The sequence below is a fragment of the Sminthopsis crassicaudata genome, chromosome 6 (assembly GCF_048593235.1).
Source record: "Sminthopsis crassicaudata isolate SCR6 chromosome 6, ASM4859323v1, whole genome shotgun sequence".
In the NCBI taxonomy this organism is placed as follows: domain Eukaryota; kingdom Metazoa; phylum Chordata; class Mammalia; order Dasyuromorphia; family Dasyuridae; genus Sminthopsis; species Sminthopsis crassicaudata.
This window is the reverse complement of record NC_133622.1, coordinates 229,404,001-229,424,975: the sequence shown is the minus strand read 5'-3', so window position 1 is coordinate 229,424,975 and position 20,975 is coordinate 229,404,001. Positions and strand designations below refer to the sequence as shown.

The window sequence follows — 20,975 nt, the reverse complement described above, 5'->3', positions numbered from 1 at the left end:
CTATCCCATCAGGACTGTTTTGAAGAAGGTACTTTAAGTGATATATAAACATGATCTATTCTTTATCTTTTAATATGATATTACAATAGTTAATTTTGTACTTTGGGATCGAAGTCTAGCCATTCACAAATACTAACTTTTTAAAAGTTTAGTAAATAATGATATTCAAGCTTTCTGCTATTTTATATTTCTGGTTACTAGATACTGTCCCCTGCTGGGTGTTAAAGATTCCACCAGGCATAGTCTCCTAAATAGAGCATCTTAGCAGGTTTGTTGCTTTCTCAGAAGATAATTTCCAAAGAATAAGACTAAAGAAGCATCCTTGAAAGGAAAACTTTCTGTATGGCCCATTCTAACTCTCCCAAAGTCACCTCTTTTTCCTCAAAATATTTATTTCCAATTTTGTTAAACTATTAAAGTAAATGAACATTTATTGATTTTAACATTTCATGTTTTTATTAATATTTTACTACTTCAAAACACAACATTTTTGAGGTGTTTTGTCGACTTCAGGTAACAGTGTGTTTTGATTCAACACTTCTATTTACAATTAAAAAAAGATCATAAATAAATGCAGGTTATTTGTATATATACATATGCTTCTGGAAGGAAATGACAGACCACTCCAGTAGCCCTGCCAAGAAAATCCCAAATAGAGTCACAGAGAGTCAGACATGACTGAAAAATGACTTAAGGAAGTACATATACATTTATGCACATATGTGCCTAGCATAGTGCCTAGAACACAGTTGGTAATTATTAAATCCTAACTATCTGAGAGCTATCTGAGGGCAAAGGTTATGTGATAAGAGTATAAGAACAAAATGGAAATAATCCCTCCCTTCAAGGATCTTTCATTCTACTAAGGAGGGAAGGTATCCAACATTTAGATAAGTAAATAGATATCAAAAAAAAAAGTCTATAAAGCACATATAATTTAAAGACAAAAGGGAGTTCCACCAACTGTGGAGCAAGGTCAAGAAGGGCATTGTGAAGTAGTGTCACCTGATCTTTGCTTTGAAGGAAGATGATTTCTTTTTTTTTTTTTTTTTTTTTTTTTTTTTTATTATATATATATATATATATTTTATAATATTATCCCTTGTATTCATTTTTCCAATTTACCCCCCCTCCCTCTATTCCCTCCCCCCGACGACAGGCAATACCATACATTTTACATGTGTTACAATATAGTCTAGGTACAATACATGTGTGCGAATATCACTTTCTTGTTGCACAATAAACATTAGAATCCGAAGGTACATGCAACCTGGGCAGACAGATATTAGTGCTAACAATTTTCATTCCCCTCCCAGTGTTTCTTCTCTGGGTGCAGCTACCTCTGTCCATCATTGATCAACTGGAAGTGAGTTGGATCTTCTTTATGTTGAAGATTTCCACTTCCATCAGAATACATCCTCATACAGCATTGTTGTTGAAGTGTACAGTGATCTTCTGGTTCTGCTCATTTCACTCAGCATCAGTTCATGTCAGTCTCTCCAGGCCTCTCTATATTCCTCCTGCTGGTCATTTCTTACCGAGCAATAATATTCCATAACCTTCATATACCACAATTTACCCAACCATTCTCCAACTGATGGACATCCATTCATCCTCCAGTTTCTGGCCACTACAAAAAGAGCTGCCACAAACATTTTGGCACATATATGTCTCTTTCCGCTCTTTAGTATTTCTTTGGGATATAATCCCAGTAGTAGCGCTGCTGGGTCAAAGGGTATGCACAGTTTGATAACTTTTTGGGCATAATTCCAGATTGCTCTCCAGAATGGTTGGATTCTTTCGCAACTCCACCAGCAATGTATTAGTGTCCCAGTTTCCCCACATCCCCTCCAACATTTGTCATTATTTGTTCCTGTCATCTTAGCCAATCTGACAGGTGTGTAGTGGTATCTCAGAGTGGTCTTAATTTGCATTTCTCTGATCAGTAGTGATTTGGAACACTCTTTCATGTGAGTGGATATAGTTTCAATTTCTTCCTCTGAGAATTGTCTGTTCATATCCTTTGACCATTTATCAATTGGAGAATGGTTCGGTTTCTTATAAATTTGGGTCAGTTCTCTATATATTTTGGAAATGAGACCTTTGTCAGAACCTTTGTTTTTAAAAATATTTTCCCAATTTGTTACTTCCCAGGAAGATGATTTCTAAAACCCAAAGGTAGGGTGGAGTCTCATTCACAAATGGAGGAGAGCCAGTACAAAGGCACACAGGTAGAAGTGAGAATGTAACGTGCAGGTAACCCCCAGTAGATTAGTTTGCACTAAAAGGAGAGCTGAAGAGAGGGAAAAATATAAAATAGATAGAAAAATGCCTTCACGATATTGTAAAATATTTTAGATGCCAAATTTGGAAACTTTCTAATTTAACTAGAATTATATAATTTATTTCGCTGGACTATTATTAATTTAGAGGGATGAAAGAACAACTGAAAATTTATTTTTTAAAATTACAAGAATAATGTAGGAATATCAACTCAGTATAAAAGGATGAATCAAAGGAGCATTATAATTAATATTACTACCTCTAATTGTAATAGCAATGTCATTAATATCTTGGTTTTATTTTTTTATTCTGTTTTGAACAGCAGGTAAGTCATCTGACTTATCAAAGTCTTATTTCCCTACATGGATAATAAGAGAAACTTTCACTGCCTATTTCAGCAGGATAGCTATAAGGAAAATGCTTTATAAACTGTTAAAGCACTAAATCAATGTGAGTTGACATGATTATCAATTGCTATGAAGGTCTTATTTTCCTAAGAGAGGACAGCATGATGATATTTTCGATTCCATTCCCCAACACAGGAGAATGTTAGCAAATTGTCCTTCTTCCCTCTCCCATGATTTAGTTCATTATCCTATAATTTTCTTCATTTTCACCATTAAGAACTCACAGTCTCATGAACATTCAGATATTGCCTGTGCTTCCTGAAGTTATATAAATTATAACAGCCCAGCAGAGCTAGAAAAGACTGTGGATCAGACTCCAGATGTTAGAACTAGAAAGGACTTTAGAACACAGAACATGTATTACTGGAGGCAAAAGAGATTTTCTTTCACACATTGACTATTAGAGCTGGGAGGGATATATAGTATTGCAAGGGAAACCAATTACATTGAAATACTGTCATCAAGAGAAAAAAGGAAAAAAAAGGAAAACATCTCAGGTTAAGGGTTAAGAACTATTGATTGGTTCCTTACTTTTACAGATGAGGACATTTCAATTGAGAGAGATAAAGTGATTTGCTCACTGTCTCACAGCAAGTGTTTCCATGGTAGAACTAAGGCTAGAATGTGAATTCCCTGAGCTCGAATCAGTGTCTTTTTCTTTTATTATACTAAACATCCTATTTCTGCAGATAAGAAACTGAACTGCTAAAGTCAAATGTGTGAGCTAATTGGTAATGTGTGGGTTAGATGGGAAGAGGTGGCAAGTATAGTGAATAAGAGGTTTTTCTTTTCACTTTATTAGCCAATCTTCTCTTCTCCTGCTCCCCATATCCCCTCCTTTTATGTTTGGTATATTTGTTTGTTCTGAGATAGATGTCTAGCAGATAGCTTTTTATTTATTTTCTCTTTTTAGGGGAGAGGGAAGGAGTCATTTGACTTACTGACTCAGTGGATAGACTGAGGATAGAGTCAGGAAGACTTATACTATCTGTGTGATTTTGGACAAGTGACTTAAACTCTGTTTCCTCAGCTGTAAAATGGGGATATTAATAGCACCTATCTATATTAAAAATAATATTTTAAAGTCATTAACACTACTTGTTACACAGTAAGTACTGTGTAATGGCTTATTCCTTCTTTCCCATATCATGATTGTTTGGGAAGAAAATTGTTTCAAAATCCATTTCAAATGATATCTATCTTACTTCAAAACAATTATATATTAGCTTTCTAGTGAATCTAATTAAAATTAGCTAATTTTTTTTTTTAATTTATAATTATAAATTTTTTTCACAGTATATATGCATGAGTAATTTTCTATAACATTATCCTTTGTATTCATTTTTCCAATTTTTCCCCTCCCTCCCCCCCCATGACAGGTAATCCCATACATTTTACATGTGTTACAATATAACCTAGACATAATATATGTGTGTAAATCCCATTTTCTTGTTGCACATTAAGTATTAGATTCCGAAGGTATAAGTAACCTGGGTAGATAGACAGTAGTGCTAACAATTTACATTCACTTCCCAGTGTTCCTTCTCTGGATATAGTTGTTTCTGTCCATCATGGATCAGCTGGAAGTGAGTTGGATCTTCTTTATGTTGAAGTTATCCATTTCCATCAGAATACATCTTCATATAGTATTGTTGTTGAAGTGTAGAATGATCTTCTGGTTCTGTTCATTTCACTCAGCATCAGTTCATGGACTATGAACAAATCTCAATCCCTGTGAGTCTCAGTTTCTTCATTTACCAAATCAGTGAATTTGATTAGCTATCTCTTAAGAGCCCTTTCACCTCTAAAACTCCGAACCTGTTCCAATCTATTATTCATTGCGAAGCACAAACAATGCTGAGATTCATTCCTATTATTCCAATAATGGAATCCGCGATCTCATCAAATGTTGATTTTCTTTCCAATGAGGCAAACATCTTTGCTTGGCCATTCTGTACAATTCTGCTGCACATTCTCCCACAAATGTGACCTGGGGGTCCACCTAATACATGGAGGAAGGGAGGGAGCTCCCTTGATTTCTTTGGATATTGAGAAAATACCAAATCCTCATACTGATATAATTCATGATGGTACTAAAGCTGCCCAGACTTAAGGGAATGCCTAATAAATCACACCTCATATCCAGAGGCATGATTTTTCCCCTGCAGACACTAAAATTTGTTATTCAGATTAGAGCCAAGTGAGATGTGATATTCTCTCACTTTCAAAGAGCAGGTATTTACTACTCCTGAATGGGGAAGTTTTCAGTTTAGAGAGAGCTCTAGAGAAAAAGTCAATGCAAAACTATTTAAGCAGATTTTCTTTTCTCCCAGTTTAAGATAAACTGGGAGATCTCTATTTGTATCAAAATCTGTAATTACCGTGTCATTGATACTGTATCTCCTGCTTTCCTCATACTCGCATCCCTGAGCCTCTCTATAAATGGCCTTAAATATAAAATTCTAGATTTCATTCTTTGAGCGTCATTTTGCATCAGGGAAAGGGATGGAAGAAAATGAGGGATTAATAGATTTTTAATGGCCCATTCCTCTGGGCCTGATTTCCATCCTTCCCTCACTGCCCTGGAGTGGAGTTAAAAAGAAGCACTCTCTCCCCTCTAATATGATGTGACGGAAATGCCTACATCCACAAGGATGCGGTGTTGGAATTGAGTTGTCAAACTGTCCGGAATGTCTTGTACAAACTGAACGGAGCCATTGGCTGCACCACTCCCCAGGCTGAAGGATGCTATCTCGCCTTTCCAGTGGCTTTCTGCTGGTGAGCTTGCCCTGTGCTCTCGAGTCAGGCCCAGTTCCTTCCTCCTCTGGTCCACACAGTCCTGTTCCTACCTCAGCTCGGTGAAGGGGACGGAAACCGAAAGCTGCCTCAGCTTGCTGGGCATCCTCAAAGGGAGCTACAGATTGGCTTTGCATCTTGCTGGGATCTGTCCTGTTTTCCCCGTTTGTATTTTGGGAAGGCATCAAAGACACCCCCATTTCCAACCCTTCCCCCATTCCCACTAAACCTCCCGTTACCTTATTGATACATGCATTTTTTAAAGAAAATAATTTCTACTCCCTCTTCTCAGACAGAAGAGATTTTTTTTTTTTTTTTTTAATTTATTTTTCCCCCGATGATGATACTTGGGGGTTGCTGGTACTCCGGCTCTTCGCGCTATGCCCTCCAGGTGGCAGCAGTGCCCCACGACAAGAGCTCCAATCCCCTTTTTCCCTGACATCAAGTGTTAATGCAATTGACCAATCAGTGCTAAGATGATGGGAGGTAATTGGGTAATTGTATTTCACTGATCACAAGAAAAGAAGGGGAGAGGGGGAAAGGGGGGAATAGAAAGAGGAAAAAAAAAAGAGAGAGAGAGAGAGACAGAGAGAGAGGGGGGGAAAAGAGAGAGAGAGAGGGAAGAGAGGAAGATGAAAAACCTGAGGGAGATGCGCGCCGTGAGGTAGCGGGGACCTGCCCCATCTGGAGGGCGCAAGCCTCGTCTCGCAAGGAATTGGGATTCCAATTCTTTATTTATTTATAAGGGGAGCGGGAGGAGGGCGCGGGAGGAGGGAGAGCGGAGGGGGAGAGCAGAGTTCCAGCGGGTGCGGATGTCTGGGAAGAGCGCAGGGAAGGTTTCCGCCGAGCGTCGCTGAGATGGCGCGAAGGACCGAGCGGAGCATCCTCCGGGCCGCCGGGGAAAGGTCCTCTCGGACCCGGAACGAGCCCGGAGCCCCAGCCCCCGGGTGGAGAAGAAGCAACTTGTAGCTCCACAAAAATGTGCCAGCCGCAGCTGGAGCCGAGATCAAAGCTGCAGTTGCCTCCGAGAGGGAGCCCAGGAGCCAGGGACTAGTGGATTTTTTTTTAATTTTTTTTTTTTTTGGAGGGGCTCCTTCCACCGGCCCAGCCACCTCCATCCTCAGCCTCGCGCGCCCTCCTCCACCCCATCCTCCTCCCCCACGTCCCTTTCCGCGGTTTTAAATCCAGGCGATCCCCGAAGTTCCTTCACCTCGCTGCGGCCGGATCTCCATTGCAGCTGGACGAAAGATGGAGAGGAAGGGGACCCGGGGGCTTGTCCCGGCCGCGGCAGCCAGGCCCTTTCACGCGGCCCCGCCGCCTTGATCCGGGACCACATCGGGGGAGTTCGGGAACATCTGGCGGATTGGGAAAGTGTGCGTGTTTGTGGCTGCGTGCGTGTGCGTGTGTGTGAGTGTGTGTACAGGGGGGAGCCGGAGGTGGGCGGCGGGGGCGGGGACAGAGAAGGAAAAAAGCCGCCACCAGCCTCAGGGGGGCAGGGGGGAGGGGGGAGGAGGAAAAAAAAGTGTTGGGGGGGAGGGCTGGCTTTCTTGACAGCTGATGGGAGCCTTGAAATTTTCCTCCACTACCTCCGCCCCCACCCCACCCCCACCCCCACCCCCTGCACTCCATTTAACGTGAGATTATGAAATTGCAGAGGAGGTGGAGGGAAAGCGACAGGATCTAACGGGGAGTTTGGAGTGGAGAAGGGAAGAAGGTGGATGGCCGGGGAGCTGAAATCAGAAATCCAATTGCGCACTGGGTTGTGATTGGAAATCTAATCAGATCTTTGGAAAAGGGACAGGCCGGGAGGGGGGCTCAGTGGGGGCGGCCGGGGGGGGGGGGAGTTGGTCTCTTTAAAAAGAAATTGGAGGGGGGGGGAGAAGCAGGGAAAGGAAGGAAACGACGATGTAAAGACGAGACTTTTGGGTGGCGGTGACGGTTGGGTGTCTTGCCAAAATGAAGGATGCGGGACGCGGCTGTCTCCCGGAGCCCGAGGTGCCGGAGGAACTGAACGTGCAGGAGAGGAGGAGGAAGAAAGCAGATTGTCCGGCGAGACCTGGATCCTAACAGACCCATGTCTGTCTCCATCCCTGCGTACCCAGGGACACACAGGAGAGAGAGCGCGAACATTCTAAGATGAAACCGACCCACCTCAGCCCACGGGGAGATCGGGTGCTTCTGGTCTAAATAAAAAAAATAAACAATAAACACCCCGGCCCCACACACAGAAGGGGGGACATAAAAAAGGGGGGGCCACCGAAAATGGAGAACCGACGATCCGGAAAGGAAAAAGTATTTGCATTAAAGCGATGAAAAAAGCCAGAAAAGGAGGAATCTCGGAATGAAAAGTTTGGGGTTTTTGGCCATTTTTGTTTTTTTCGAAAAGTAAAGCCGTGCTGGGCAGAGGTGGTCTGCTTTTTTTTTTTTTTTTCCTTTCGTTTTATGGTGAGTTTTTTCTTCTTCTTCTTCACGAGAAGAGATAAATAATCCATCTGCAAAGAAATTTCGGAGAAGAAAAGTTGACCGTGCCAGAATGAGGCATTGATTGGGGGAGAGGAATCAGCAGGGCAGGGTTGGAGCTTTGCCTGTGTTGACTAAAATTGATGGAAAATTGCAGTTGGATTTTTTCCTTTTTTTTTTTTTTTCTCTTTTATTTTTTTTATTTTTTATTTTTTGCGTGTCAAGATCGTTTTATGGTTCGTTTTTTACTCGCTCGTAACCTCCTGGATTTTGCACCTGGACGTTGCCGTGATCGGTCTGAAATACAGTGAGTGATCCTTTGCTTCTTTTATTGGGGAAGGGAATGCCTGCCGATCTGGGGCTCTCTTGGACACCCCCACCCCCCTCTTTGCTTTGCTTGTAGAGACCTGGCTAGTGATCGGCGGGAGAGGGAGGGAGTGGGGGGACGGAGCCCGCGGTCAGTCAGGCTCTGCTCCCGAAAGCCTCAGTCGCTAGAACGATGCAGGTTGTCTGCATTCTGGGCAGACGCCTTTTGCAAATGTACACTGGCAAAGAGAGCTTCCCAGCAAGCCCCTGCAGTGTGGGCTGCTTTGCCTTGTGACTGACTCCCTCCACAACCCTGTAAGTTGCATGGCATCCCGAGAGTTCGATGCACAGATATTTAACCGTTGGAAATCGACGAGGTCCAATTTCAATTGCATTAGCCAACCTGACACTGCAGATCAGCAGAATGTAGGAACATGGAAATATGATAATAAGGCAAGCAGATGAAGGATGGCTTCTGGCGGGTGGGTGGATGGAGAGAGGGAAGGGAGAGTGGGTGATGGGGGAGGATGCTGTTGGGAAGAGGTGTTTGTACTTTGCACAACCCCCTTTTGCTTATATGTCCAGTGGATTCTGCCTCCTCTCTCTCTCATGCACATCAGAGATTCCCTGACTACCTGTGTCCCCACAAGGACTGCCCCCAAATGATGGAAGCTACATCTTCCTCTCTGGCTATTCCCGGGCTGGACGGGGGAGGCTGTGGATGACTCGGGCAGGATCAGCCCTGTGGGTACTTCTAGGACCTGTCTGCTGAAAAGCAAACACGATTCTTTAGCATCAGTAGCTAACTTAGAGAAGCTTCTGCTGGAGATGTGTCTCAGAATTGGTGCAGGCTCTTCTCAATGACTTCCTTGCCCCCCTGTGATTTGGGAGTGGGGGAAGGAGGCAGGGGAGAATGGAGGCAAAAGCACAGGGCCTGGAGAACCTTAGAGAGCACAGTGGTTCCCCTTCTCAATATCCTCAAGGCTGGTCTGGTTTTTAGGTGTGGGCTTATGGGATTTTTTTTTCCCCTGCCCACCTCCACCTCCTACCTTTGGATCTCCCAGCAGAAGCTGGGTAGCTTTGGTGAGTCAAATGACTGAGGAACACTTCAGAACTAACAGAAAGTGAGGGTTAGCTGAGGATGAGACCGAAGCTGGGCACACATGGCCAGACCTCCTGCTACTCTGGTCCAGGAATCCTTTTTTTGGCACTAAGGTGTATTAGGGAACGGGGATGGTGGAATGAGATTAGAAGAAAAGGAAGAAAAGTCTTGCATGATCTTCTCATCCTGACACCCACCCTTGATCCTCCCCACCCCCATCATCTCCTTTCTTCTTTGGGCTTTCTCATATCGTACAGGGGGAGGAAGGGGGCAGAAAGCCAATGTGGATCCCTCTGGGTGCTGTGATATGTTTGTGTTGCAAATGAATAACATCTCTCAACTATAGATCTTCCCTAGAGCCTTTTATGAACTCTTTCTTAGAAGGAATGGGGATGGAAGTGGGGGCAGGAAAGAGGAGTATTCCCCCTACTGCCTTGGGTTTGTGCTGATACAGTTTCTTTTCATGAGTGGTGCCTGTTGTAGAAACATTAAGAAGGGATAGGTGCCTCTGGATGTAAATTTGATCATGGAAAGTTGGGACCATCAAGTGCAATCCCACAGCTGCTCTTTGATTCTATCTCTATTAGCATCTCCCTCATAATACAGTAGAACTAAACCAAGTCAAGGATTATATTTCTGAAATCCCTTCCTAATCTATTTTTTTTCTGGGCATATGTACCCAAAGTTGGCTATGGAGTGGGCAATAAGTTTGTCAACCTGTGAAAATCATCCCACAATTTTCCCAAGCCCCCTCTTGGTTTCTGAATCTCTTACCATAATTCTCTGCAATGTGTTGGTGGGTTTTCCCTGTGTGGCTAAATCTGCAATATTAGATCTATACAATTTATGCTAAGCTGCCACTCAACCAACTTATTACAAGGGAGGACTGAAAAAATTGTATATGTACCTATGTATATATACACACATATATCTGTATGTATGTGTCTAATGATAGATCTACATATATGTATGTATGTCTACCTGCTTTTTCACTAATTTGTTTAGCCCTCCACCACTCTTGCAAAGCCCATCTTTGCTCTGAACCTTGTCTCTGCCGATCAGACAGCAGCGAGGCACTCCTATAGGTCGATGCCTTTTTGACATAATTCCCATCATGGTTTCTCCACTGGCTCATCTTCCATTCCAGCTCTGCACACCCTTTCCCCTCCTACAGACTCTTCCACCCCCACATATGCTTGGGAGGTTGGTGGAGGGGGGGGGTGAAATCTGTTCACAATTGTGGGCTGAAATCTGTGGTCTATTTCAGCATGTACAAAACTGGAGATGATTGTGCGTCTAAAGATGTACTATTTTCACACTTCACTGAATCACTCACTAGTACAGTAGCCAGAGATACGCAGAACAGTCTGGAGTTTAACTCCTTCGGCTTGGCGGCCTCAGATTGGCGCCACATTTCAGAGAAGCAGCAGAGAGAGGGCTTTGAGATTCATAACCCGGGAGGTCAGCGGAGATATCCCCCCCCTCCGTGGATCTCAGCAGAATAGGGCCTAGTTTGTGCTCAGAGAGCCCTAAGTGACCTATTCTCTGATCATCATGGTGGACAGAAAACCAGAGCTCCCAAAGTCAGACCAATTGAGTGCGTAGATTTATGGGAAAGGCAGGGAGTTTTCCCAAGGCACATTTTCTTTGGCTAAGGGCTGGAGGATGATGAAGTGAAGGGAGGAATGAGTGACCCCACATGTAGACATGTCTGTAGGGGAGGGGGAGGGACTGACCAAGCAGGGGTTTTTTCTGATAACACCTCTGGGAAATAAATAGTCTTGTAAAAGCCAAACATTTGAGTAGCATCTTGGAAAGTAGTTGAGAGGTTTCTTCCCCAGGCTCTCCCATTTTAATCATGTCCCTGCTTCTTGTTGAGAACAGGCTGACTACCAAATGTGAGACCTTGCTGTGAAATCCTGGGTTCAAATAGAAGCTTTTGTCACAGCGCACATGTCCTTAACAAGATCAGGAAATAAATCTCAGAACAAATGCTTTTTTTTTCCATGAAGATTTAGTGGAAAGGAACACTCATGTGGCTTTATGCCATCAGTCTGTTTAATAAATTCAGAATGTATCTCTTCTATTTTAAAATCATTTTGAAGAGAATATTATCCAGTGACCAGAGTAATGGACAGAATACTGAGCTCCACGTCAGGAAGCTCTGAGTTCAAATCCTACCCCAGCTTCTTAGCACAGACATTATTAGCTTTCTGAGTTTGAGCAATTTTCTTTACCTGTCTGAGTCACAGTTCCTTCAGGTATGAAATGGAGATAATAATATTGCCTACCTTACAGGTTATGATGAGAATCAATTAAACTATCGCGATTCCCTGGAAAGAATATAGGCTTTATGATTCTAGAGTCTAGGTTCTAATCCCAACTCTTTCCACTTATCCCCTTCATGACCTTTCCAAGCCACAGCTTCTCTAAGTTCCATTTTTTCAGTTATAATATCAGGGGATTGGACTGCTTGATCTCCCAAGTCCATGCTTGTTCTAAATCTTCACTGATACCCAATAGAATGAGCATTTCCACATGCAAAAAAACAGTGGGGATTGCATAGGAAGCTGTCATATGAACAGCTTGCTTTTTAGTGTGTATTTAATAAATTCAATAGCTTTTTATCAGAGTTGCCCATATTTCTTACTGGAAAGGACAAGCAACTAGTTAGAACACTGGACCAAGAAGACCAAAGTTCAGATCCTACTTCAGCCATTTCCTAGTTATATGACCCTTGGCAAGTAACTTAACCTCTTCTCCCTTATCAGTAAAGTGGGGGAAATAATAGCATGAAAAGTAGGATTGTTGTGGGGATCAAATGGTTTATAACATATAGTAGTATTATTGTTCAGTCTTACCTGACTCTCCATGATTAGATTTGGGGTTTTCTTGGCACAGATACTAGTGTAGTTCATTTTATAGCTCATTTTACAGAAGAGGAAACTGAGGCAAACAGGGTAAGGTAATTTGCCCAGGGTCACACTCAAAAGCTTTTTATAGGTGAAGCAATTAGAAAAACACCATCAAATGACTTGCCTAAAGTTATCCAGCTGGTGAGTATCTAAGGTCAAATTTGACTCAGGTACTCCTAACTTCAGTCCCATTGCTCTATCCACTAAAGACACAAATTATATTTTCTATATTTAAATATAAATTATTTTGGAAACAATAAAGCATCAGACACACATAAGCTGTTATTGTTATGGAAGACCTCAAAGAGGAAAAGCAATATTTCAGTATTTTGGAAGTTCAGTTTAGACTTTAAAATATAAACATTGAGTTTGCAGCCATATATTCTGAATTAAAATTCTTGTCCTTTTACCTACTACTGGATTATATGCTGGGATTTCCCCAGCTCTGGAGTGCCTTTCTATACATTCTAAAATAGCCCCCAATTAGGATTATCAGTTTTGACTTGAAAGAGAGCTTAAAGTTGATCTAGTAAAGCTCCTTCATGTTATAGGGAAGGAAATTAGTCCCATTAAAGGAAGGTGAACTGTTTAGATCATATAGCTAGGGGAACTAAGATTTGAATCCAGATCCTGGGACTCCAAAAACAATATGGTCCCCCTATGCTACAATAGCTCCAATATTTGGATTCTATCTTCTTTAAAATTCAGTTGACTTTGGGGTTAGCTAGATGGAACAATGGATAATGGACTCCAGGAACATCTGGAGGATCAGAGTTCAGATTTGATCTCACTTAACTCTGACTAGCTGTGTGACCCTGAACAAGTCACTAACTAATTGTTTTGCATAAAAAACAAAGCAATTTTATCACTATTGTGTTAGTCCCTGGTGATATGAAAATCATCCCTACTTCTTTGCTCCCCTACAAATCAAAAGGGCAAAAGAAAACTCTCCTTAACCCTTTGGGGGTAAGGGGTTAAATACCATAGTAGGATTATAAGGAAGAAGAGAAAGAATTCCTGTTAAACCACTAGGCTTTATATTTATAAGCTATGGACAATTCAACAGTCCTTTATTGCATACATTTTTTTCCAAAGGAAGATGTTGATTTTAAAGCTTTTTTTTTTTTTTTTTTTTTTTTTTTTTTTTTTCCCTATAAGATTTTCTCTAGAGGAAAGAGAAGCTGCTGTTCACATAGAGAGCTTGCATGAGAACTCAGAGTTCAGAGAGGCAGCTAGTTCCAGGATCTCAATGACCACCTTTCTCTCTTTAGGGTCTTCTGAGACCTGCTCAGTGACCTTGAAAGGTTGAGAAATATGATCCATGTTTGTAATTCCTTTTGCCCTAAATTGCTTGCTCAGGATAACACTAGAGAGAGACACAATTATTCACTGGACTTTCTAACACTGCCTTTACCCAGAGTCAATCCTGCAAGTGAAAGTCATCCAGACTAATGGAGGGATAGAAATAAACAATACTGACCTCATTTTGGTATAGGCAATGCTGGGGGTGTGACAGCCATTGCTAATCGAGGAGGAATATTGAAGGACTGGACTAATTATTATTATTTCATAAGCTTCTGGAGGGTGTTTTTGAAGAAATGCATTGAAAATCCCCAAGTGTTAGAGATTGATGAAGTATAAGAAATTTGAACAGGGTTATGGAGCCATGGTTGGTTGTTAGGATTGTATTCCTATAGTTCACTGTGAGGATAAAGAAGGCCTAACCCAGCGCTAAATCCAGTTTATTTAAGCAAGAGTGCTATATGGAAACTGATGGATTCATGGGCAATGTGCAGACAATGCAATGAAAATGAAGAACGAATGTATGAGCAGAAAATGCTGAGTGTTTTATCTTGGAGTTTTTTGGTGAGTGGAGGTGATAGTCTGGTGAATCCTAACACCCCTTCTAAGAATCATGTTTACAAATGCATAAGACTATTACACATATACACATACATATACATGTATGTACATGCGGATATAAATACAAATGCATATATGTGTATATACATACATATTTACAAAACCATATTGAAATGAAGTTTTATAAGTACGCATATATGCAGGAATACCAACTCATGGACCACAGGTTAAAAACCCCAGATAAAAATGGACAGAGTTTTCGATTCAAAACCAGAAAAACTTGGGGTTAAATTTTGTTCTAGACACCTAAAAGTTATGTAATTTTGGGCAATTCAGTCTACCCTGCCTCAGTTTCCTTATCTGCAAAATGGAATAATCACATAATTAGGAACCTCAACAGCCATCTAATGTCATTCAGATCTAAAGGAATATCTACTATGACACCCAAGTAGTCATCTTAATAACCAAGTGAGATATGACGCAAAGTTCTTTGCAAAACTTTAAAAAGTTTTTTAAAGTGAAACTATTTTAAGTGATTCCATGAGTTCTGTTGCATCATAGCTACAACAAAATGGAATAATCACACAATTAGGAACCTCAACAGCCATCTAATATCATTCAGATCTAAAGGAATATCTACTATGACACCCAAGTAGTCATCTTAATAACCAAACGAGATATGACGCAAAGTACTTTGCCAAACTTTAAAAAGTTTTTTAAAGTGAAACTATTTTAAGTGATTCCATGAGTTCTGTTGCATCACAGCTACAACAATAATGTCATGTCCAGGTAGCCACCCTCTGAAGATGGGCCTCCCTGATATTTATTTATTTAGGCTGGTCCTTAGTTCAGAGGTCTGCCCTAGAAAACTTTTCAACTTCTTAGGACCCAGATCTAAATTCTACTCCTATAGTTGTCTCAAAAAATGTCTTACATCTCTCTCCAGAGAGTAAAACAAGGAACCATGGGCAAAAGTAACAAAGAGGCAAACTTAGGCTTACCTAAGAGTATAAGGAATATATGTAATGATAGAAGGAAAACTTTCTCTCCAGTGATATCTGTCCTAAAATGGACTGGTCTGCCTTCAGAGTGGTATCTGACTTGCTAAGGATGTTGGAAAGGAGATTTTTGGCCCATTTGTTCCTGAACAGGTGATTTTTTTCCCCCAGGTAGAGGTTGTTTTCTCAACTACTGTGCTTCTGAGAAACCAGGGTTATATCTATCATATGATGAATAATCAGAGGGAATAGATATTATATTTTCTTTGCAAGTAAACTTTGATCTAATTAAAGGACCAAAGATCCAGGTTAGAGCCATATGATTTTCTTAAGACTGTTCAGAAATATGAATTAGAAGAGTTTCTTCTAGATCCCATTCCTAAGAACTAGGGGCTGTTTCATTTCTGCCTTTGTGTCCTTTATGCCTAATACTGATTAATGGTAGTAGTTGCTACAATAACTGCTAAATAAATGCTTTTTTATTGATTGCTATAATCCAAGACGATCAAAGACAGATAGAAATATGAAATTATTAATAGTATACCTGATAGAAAAAGATTCAAAATGAGTGCTAATTGGGGGAATGCCTAAAAAAAAAAAGTAGCAATTGATAGGATATCATTGTACCATAAGGAATGATGAATATGAGAAACAGTGAAAGAGCAAAGTCAAGGAAAACATGCACAATGAATTGGATAATGTAAATAAGCAGTACTCCCCCAAATAGACATAGATGTTCTAGAATACAGTCTCTAGTCCTAATTACAGAGTAAAAATGAAGAAACATAGTTGTCTTCTTTGCTTGGAGAGCTGCAGGATAATGAATAATAACATCATAGATAAAGTCCTGGAAAGGACCTTGGAAGCCTTCTTTCTAGTAAAAACTCTTTACTTTGAAGATGAAGAAACTGAGTCCAAACAGTAACAAATTACTTGTGCAGGATCATACAGGTAGTAAGTGATGAGGGTAGGAGTTCTACACATGCTCTCTAAATGCATGTGCAATAACCATACTGTCCCCATGGAAAGGCATATATATTGTTGGTCATAGATGCTATATTACTTGAGTTTGCTGAATTGCTTTTCTATTGTTTTTTTCTTTTTTCTTTTCTTTATCCCCAGGATTTAGTACCACTTTAATTCTTAGTCATCCATACAAAGATGACAGAAAAAATATTTTCCTTGATCATAAAGACAATAGCTTGAAGGTTAAATGTGTGCATTATGGGAATATCCTGTCTGGATAGTTATGGTGATAAATGGAGGATGTGCCCATGTTATCTTTGAATAACCCATTAGCTAGACCTAATTCTTTCCTCTTATTGCTTCATCCTTTCTTTTCTATACCAGCTTCCTTAAAAGATCCTTAAATCTGACAAGCATGGTCTGATGAAGAGCTAGCCTACCAAGTTTGGAGATCTGTCTTTTGCATTTTATACAATCTGCCCTCCCTGTATCTCTCTCTTCCTCCCTCTCTACCTCTTGGAATTCCAGGTTTCCTTCAAGGAAATGTTCCCATTTCCTACAACAGAACCTTCCCCAACCACTATATCCCTCTCCCGCTTAATGCTCCCCCAAATGTATACTTTATCCAGTGTTTGTCTCCATTAGAATTTTTGGGCAAAAGCTTGCTTGTTTTTGGTGTATTTCCAATCCATGATATAATAAGTGCTTCCCAAATTCAACAGCTAATTCTTTTAACAGGTACCTCTCAACAATCCTTATTTTCAGCAAATGATACAGAGAAGAAAAGAAAAGAAAAGAAAAAGATATCAGATAGTTAAGGAAGCAGAACAAGAACTATTTAGTCTGAGCACATGGCAGGACAGACAGAGGTCATCAGTAAAGCAGGACTCAAGTCTTGCCTTCTAAATATTCCATCTAACCAGAGGCAGGTTTTAAACTCTCAGTGTTCCAGGACTTTCCAAGACTAAGTTCCAGAGGAGCTTCTCATTAGTATTTTCATATCAGGACTTCCACAAACTGATGAAAGGATGGATCAGGAGGTGACGATCAGGAATGAGGGGTGTGGGGGGGAGAGAGAGGAATATTATTACTTGCTTTGTTTGGGAGTGAATATTAGATTATTAACAAATCCTTGCTTTCTAGAGGGGAATCAAGACTAGTCAAAAGTCAGTGACACTTCTGGGGAAAACAGTATTTTAAGAGATCAACACTTTACTATCTCCTTTAGGTTTGATGAAGTTTAACAAATGAGGGAAGTTACAATGTCGTTGATAAACATTGCCCTCCTTTCTGGAAGATCTTTATCATGTAAGAAGTAGATTGGCATTTCAGATGTTTTGACTCTTCAGAAAGACTTGAATTTTTGACAGCTGGCCCTTTAGTTTTGTAGTCTCAAAACCTCTTAATGTAAGTTTTCTCAATTTTTAATTGCTTTCTTATTGAAGTTTTGAAGGGTTTTGTTTTTTTGTTTGTTTGTTTTTTGTTTTTGTTTGTTGTTGTTGTTGTTTTTGGTAATGTAAAGTTGGGTCTCATTTCCCGGTGTCAATCACAGAAATTTGTGATGAAGTTATAAAAAGCTCTCAAAGGAAAAGAAATAAAAATCTAGGATTGAGGAATCCCAAGGGATTTCATAGTTGGCCAAAATGACTGATTATATCAACCTTGGTAAAATCAAACCAATTAGTTTTAGATACAAATGATGAATGACATCTTATGGAAGTGATTGCCTTGGTGTTGTCACTGACATGAAAGGCAGAGACAATCTTTCTCATTTCCCTTCCTTCTACTCTAATTAAAAGAAATTCTAACTAACCAAGGTGTAAGTGGCTTGTGCTTAGTGAGCTCTAGTGTGTGTATAAAAGTATATATTTATAATAATTGAATCATTGACCAAGGAAAAATAAAAATTTGCACTTCTATAAACTCACTTTAAGATTGACAAGACATTTTCCCCAAGTTATACAGTTATATATATATGTTTTATATATATATATATATATATATATATAAGTTATATATATATATATAAGTTAAACAGATAAACTTCTCTCCATTGTACATATGGAAAGGCTAACAAGTGGGGAATTAGGATTGTAATGTCTTTTCTTTTTAATTGAGTCACTAGTAATTTCAGATTATGGAAATGTTATGCATATGCCTTATGTAAATCTGAATAAAGTGTTTGATAAAGAATCTCCTGCTATTCTTGAAGAAAAGATAGACCAGGGTGTGTTTGATGACAGTACAATAAGGGTGGATGATTTATTTAGCTGAATCCAATGAATAGTGCTTCATGGTTTGAGAGCAGGTTGAAATAAGTTTTCCAGTACAATATACTAGGGATTTGTGCTTTTCTCCATGGTGATTAGTTTGTTTCATTTTCTTTTGTTTTAATGACTTAAATAAATATTGAAATGGAATATATATATATATATATATATATATATATATATATATATATTTGTCAGGTGATTACACACTGAGGAAAAAAATAGACAACATAATAAGTAATAATCAGGATTCACTAAGATCTTGACAAATAAGAAAATTGTGTCACATCAAGTAAGATGAAATTTAATCAAGATATATAAAATCTAATAATTGTATTAAAAAAAGTCATCTTCTCTGTATGAGGTAAGGTTGGCAATTTAGCATTTCATGTGAAAAAAATTAGAATATTTTGTGAATTTTAAGTTCAGCAAAAGTCAACAATTTGACAGCCAATAGAAAGAAAAAAAAAGGAAAACAAAACAAACAAACAAAAACTAACAATCATAGAGAAGACTGGAGAGAAACAAAATATCCACAGCTAGGAGGTTGTCTTTTGTTATGGATAGATCACATATAGAGTATTGTTATCTTGTTTTGGGTACCATTTTGGAAAGATATTGAAAAACTGATAAAGAGGCAGCCAAGTCAGTAAAGGTTCTCATGTTCATTTAAAGATTGATTTAAAGAAATTAGAAGCTTCACCTGGGCTGCTTTGGAAGAGGTAGGTAACTTAAGTTCCTTCTTCAAATAAAATCTGGATGACTATTTGTCAGAAATGTTCTTGAGGAATCTTGCTTAGGTGGTAGTAAATCTCTGTAGCCTGTGAACTCTTTTCTAACTTGAATTTCTGGAATTATGGGATTTAAGAATAATAGGAATCGTTATTACTATTAATAGCCATATTTTACACAAGAGTAGTTGGAGAATTAGATGACTTGTCTGTGGTCATGCTAGAAGCATTATTCACATTTTTGAAATCTTATATAAGAAAGACTGAAAAAATAAGCATCGGTCCTGGGTGTTGAGTTGGCATTCAGTTTCAAATATGATCTCAGTGCAAATTTCACTGTTTCTCAAAGTTAGCAAACAAATATGGAAGTGTGGAGCTCAAGGGCTCTCTTCTAAAATGATGATGTTTAATGAAGGGAAAATTCAGTGGTATGTTCTTGACAGTGAGTACTGTCTCTGGAAAACAAGCCCTGGAAATCAGGGCTTGATCTATTATTTGTTGGTTTCCTAGACTTTAGAAAGTGAGGAGAAAATTGTTAATAGTGAAAATTAGATTACAAGTACTATACATACTATATTTTAAAAAAAATTTGACTAGAGAATCAGTTGTTAAACATTTACCTGCATACTCCTGAGTAAGATGTTGGGCTATGTCATATGGAATTTCTTGAAGAATATCATCCACTCCATGAATGAAAGACTTGAAAGTATTATGAAAGTAAAGGGCACTCAAGTTACATTTGTAATAAAAAAAATACTGAATGAGTAAGATATTAGGCCAACTAAAGGAGAATTTCTTTTTTTTTTTTTTTTTGGAGGCTGGGGGTTAAGTGACTTGCCCAGGGTCACACAGCTAGGAAGTGTTAAGTGTCTGAGATCAGATTTGAACTCGGGTCCTCCTGAATTCAAGGCTGGTGCTCTATCCACTGGGCCACCTAGCTGCCCCCTTAAAGGAGAATTTCTAGAAGAATATCACTTATGAATGAAAGACATGAAAGTATTAGGAAATAAAGGGCATTCAAGTTACTTTTGTAGTAAAGAATAAGGCTGACTATTATTTCTGTGTTTTTGGGGGGAGTGATAGTGTACTGATAATTAGGCCTGATTGAACACCTTTCCATAGCCTTTGATATTTCTCCTAAATGTCAATGAATTATTCACTTCCTTTTCTTGCCATGGATTTGACAAACACTCTTTAGTAATATGTTGTTATTATGATCGTTTTTCTGGTTTTATATGTGTGGTCTAATGAATAATTCTTATTCTGATAGCAAAGACAAATGGCTTTAGGAGTGAGTCATGGTCTGGTGAAGATGCAGATTTAGTAAAGAAAATTGAAGTAGAAAATATTTTCCTAGTTTGAAACCCTGTTTAAATGAGCATTTTTTGGGGAAAAGTAGGAAGGAATGATTTTTTCATATAATATAAAATTCTAATAATAGAAATGAGCCAGTAGGAACCCATAGAAGAAAACAACTGTTTGTATGTATGTGTGCACTTACATACTATATATAAAATGTTTGGCACATCTTACCTATTAATTGCTTATTCCTTGATCATTTCCTTGATTGTGTTTCTTACAACATTGTTTTTGAATCATCTGCAACAGAAAAGTAACAGCAAAAGAAAAACAAACAAAAATCATTTGGCAAAAGCTACAGCTAAATAACAAATACCTGAATCTTTTCATTCCATTCTTTCTACATGAAAAAGGCGTTCCTTGGTTGGATTTTCCTCTGGAAGATTTTTGTTGTTTATTTTTTTTTCCCTTTTGGCTTTGTGAGATCCTCTTTATTTTCCATTAATATTTAATTGTGGAATGAATATCCCTAAGCCATGAATTTTATCACTAGTATAGAATGTTTTCTTTGAGCCCTAG

General features: G+C 39.3%; 1 protein-coding gene across 5 annotated transcripts in view; it reads left to right on the top strand.

The window, feature by feature from the left end:
• The window catches only part of LRRC4C (leucine rich repeat containing 4C), a 1,473,705-nt gene that overhangs the window by 1,236,206 nt on the left and 216,524 nt on the right, over positions 1-20,975 (top strand). For 2 of the 5 annotated variants that reach the window (XM_074272322.1, XM_074272323.1), the window contains exon 1: positions 7,365-8,253. The exons of the other annotated variants lie outside the window; for them this stretch is intronic. The gene's annotated coding sequence lies outside the window, so the exon portion shown is untranslated. Of the gene's footprint in view, positions 1-7,364; positions 8,254-20,975 lie in introns of those variants that run through there. 5 annotated transcript variants of the gene reach the window in all.